Here is a 3,855-nt window from a genome sequence, read left to right as displayed (position 1 = left end):
ATTTTTAATCTGCATGGGGGATTAGCGTTAATCGGCTTTTCAACAACCGGGCCCAGATAACTAAATGAATGTTCCTTGGGGGCCCTAGCTTCATTAACTCCATTTCGGACTTTGTTCATTAATCCCATAGAGACCCCATTGCCTACTGTATAAAGGTCTAAAAATATAAATTTAGGATGTAAGGCATAGAATACTCTAGTTCGTCCAGCCTTTCTATGCAAGCAGAACGTTTAAGAGTGTGTGGAGTTGTATTCGTAGTTGCGTTAACTGGAGTGTCGTGCGGGACACAGAAGCACCCATCACTACACCTGTAACGTTTTGTCCGGAATGATCCTTCTATAGGACCGTCTGAATCACTTGGTCTTGAGAGTTTCCATGCGAAAGCTAGGTACGGAGGAGGAGGAAAAAATCGGGGGTGCCTTAACTTGTCGGTCAAAATAAATCTTTTACATCGGAAAATTACGTCCCTTTACAATGATGACCGAACACTTTTTGTGTCGTTAAATAACATTATTTATGACTGAAAAACTGAATAATTAAAAAAAATTGCTTGAAACGAAAAGAAAAACAAAATAAAGACATTTAAGGAAGTATGTTTCACAGGGTTGCCACTCATCAGTAACAAAAAAATTCCATGACTTCTCCATGACTTTCCCTGACTTCTAAACAATTTTCACTGACCTTAAATGAGTTGAATAATCACATTTTGCTTTAGCTTCTTTTGAAGGCCATCAATATTTTTCTCTTTGTTTTCGATCTCTCTTTGTGCTTTTAACAGGATTTAGTGCGCAAAATCTTGTGAACTGTTTACTAAAACTAACATTTCCTGACTTTGACAATATAAAATATTTTCCCTGACTTTTCGCAAAATTTCCTGACTTTTGCCTGACCTTTTTGAAATTTTTTTTTGTTTTTCCCTGATTTTTTCCCAACCGGCGGTGGCAACCTTGGCTTTCAGATATTTTAATCGGCACAATCGAACTTCATCAGCAAGGTCTTTGTCAAAAAGGAGGCTCGAGATCCTCTTGAATCTTCCAACTCGCTCGAAAAAAGTCGACGTTATAAGACCATTAAGCGAAAACAGTGTTTGAACGGGAAACTTGTCTTGTTGCCACGTATAATTCAGACTAGGCATAACTAAGAGTTGGCACTAAGCATTCTTCTCAAGGGTTCACCGACAACGCCTTTGTGGTAGCCCTGCTCAACCCACAGTAACCATTAACGGCATCGAAAATGAGTAAACAAAACCAAGTAGAGTAAAAATTTGAAAAGGTTCAACTAATGCGTCGGTGATATGAGTCTGTTATGATAAGACCCCAATGAACATAAAATCACCCTTCCTTACATTTTACTTCCCACTCAGTACCCGGATCAACCGGACCAGGCAAATCATTCCTCTTTCAGTTACTGAATAAGGTTGCAACCCGCGATAAAGAGATTAAGAGAATAATAGCGTTCAAACCGTCGCAAAAGACGGCTAACGGTTGCTACTAAATGTTTCTTACCACTGAGTTGGTGGTCAAGTTTTTTGCTTTCCCTTCACCAACGCAGCTGATTCTAGTCTTTTAATTAATGACGGTCACCTGTTCACAGTTTTCCATTACCGCACTGGTGTCAACAAATTTTAAAACTATTGACATGCAGTACACATTTAAATTAAAGTTTCCTTGACAGAATTATTAAGTTGGCATGGCAGCTTTTGGCACTTACGATATACAGTGTATAAAATTTTCATAAAAATTTGAACTGCGGAGTTTGTAGATCTCAGTGAAAGCGATCATCCCAGTTATTAGAACCTAGCCGTACGACAAGGGTTAAAATTTTGGGAATTAGTAAACAATAGGAAGACGAAAACGCCAACATTTTTTAAAAAAGATCTATCAGACCGTTCCCAGTTATTGTATCAAAATAGACGAAAATCGATATTTTTGCCATTTGGGAAAAACCTGTGAGACAGATTTAACTTTTTTTTTTCTATATTTGATTATTTTTTCTTGCTAAGGAAATCCTGAAATTTTAAGGTGCGGTCACACAGCTAGTTTTTGAGAAAAAGAAAAGGCCTTTGAAATGTATAGTTTCCAGACCCCCTAACACTTCAGAAGAGACATGCTGTTGCTTCAATTTCACAGAATTTAAAAAATCTTGATCCTTTTCCTGAGTCGGAAAACTGTAGTAAGCCACATTAAGTTAGAAATTTCGTATCTGGGAGGACAAGGATCTCTTTCTCTAAAGTCCTGAACCTTTTGCGGACGTATTTTGGGTGACATAAATCCCTTACTAACACCAGAAGGAAAACATCTTAAGTCATGAATCTTTGAAATCCTTGTCTTTCTGCTGGTCTTGAAAACATGTTTAAAGAGCAGCTTTTCAGGACAAGCGGATCTTACTTTCACGAATTAGTTTAGATTTTCTATCACTTGAAAAAGAAGTTGGTAGTTTTTGGTAAAAGTATTCTAAAATTTTACAATGTTGTTGTCCTTTGGTTTAATTATTTGTACCCTTTTTGTAATCAAAGGAGAGAAACCAATGCAAAGGAAAGTGTTTGTGGTTTACAGCAGTTATCAGTTGATTAAATTTCCAAAAGATCTGGAAAGAAGCAGACTAACAACAATTTTTATAAAAGTGACGACACATTTAAATTTGCAAGACATGTTTCGGTCGTGCAACGACCATCTTCAGTTGAAAGTAGAATTAATTTGAAGTTACATTTGAATTTATAATATGCTAAACAAAGATAAATAACAACGTGAAATAAATTGGGAATCTAACAAAATAGCCAAAGGTAACAAAAAAGAGTGCACAATGGAACATGTTGATTAGAACGAGAGAGTTAAATTAACGTGATATAATTGCTTATTTAAAGAAGGTTGCTCCCAGGAAATATGTAAGGCCTCTTTTATCTTGACCTGGAATTTTGTGGTCGCACGGTCTATAACTTCAAAACATTCCGCAGAGCAGGAGTTACGGCATGCCTCGGATTGTTGAAGGTGTTTAAAGATATGTGAGGTCCTGTCCCTGTTTAAGTGTTCGCGAATGCGTGTCGAGAGGTGTCGGCTGGTTTCGCCGACATAGCAAGAATTACAGCTTGCACAGGTAAACTTGTAGACAACATTCGAACAGAGTTCAACAGGCACAGGGTCCTTCACACTAAACATGTTACGGATCTTCTTCTTCCTTCTTCTTCTTCTTCCTTCCTTCTTCTGCCTTTTCTTCCTTCAAGATCCGTAACATGTTTAGTGTGAAGGACCCTGTGCCTGTTGAACTCTGTTCGAATGTTGTCTACAAGTTTACCTGTGCAAGCTGTAATTCTTGCTATGTCGGCGAAACCAGCCGACACCTCTCGACACGCATTCGCGAACACTTAAACAGGGACAGGACCTCACATATCTTTAAACACCTTCAACAATCCGAGGCATGCCGTAACTCCTGCTCTGCGGAATGTTTTGAAGTTATAGACCGTGCGACCACAAAATTCCAGGTCAAGATAAAAGAGGCCTTACATATTTCCTGGGAGCAACCTTCTTTAAATAAGCAATTATATCACGTTAATTTAACTCTCTCGTTCTAATCAACATGTTCCATTGTACACTCTTTTTTGTTACCTTTGGCTATTTTGTTAGATTCCCAATTTATTTCACGTTGTTATTTATCTTTGTTTAGCATATTATAAATTCAAATGTAACTTCAAATTAATTCTACTTTCAACTGAAGATGGTCGTTGCACGACCGAAACATGTCTTGCAAATTTAAATGTGTCGTCACTTTTATAAAAGTTATCAGTTACTCACGCCCCTCAACTTTTTACTTTTCTGGGAAGTGGCAAGCAGAATGATTATCTTTTTACAAAATGGCGGC

The sequence above is a fragment of the Montipora capricornis genome, unplaced genomic scaffold, assembly GCF_036669925.1.
Source record: "Montipora capricornis isolate CH-2021 unplaced genomic scaffold, ASM3666992v2 scaffold_451, whole genome shotgun sequence".
Lineage (NCBI taxonomy): Eukaryota > Metazoa > Cnidaria > Anthozoa > Scleractinia > Acroporidae > Montipora > Montipora capricornis.
Note: the sequence above shows the minus strand (reverse complement) of the source record.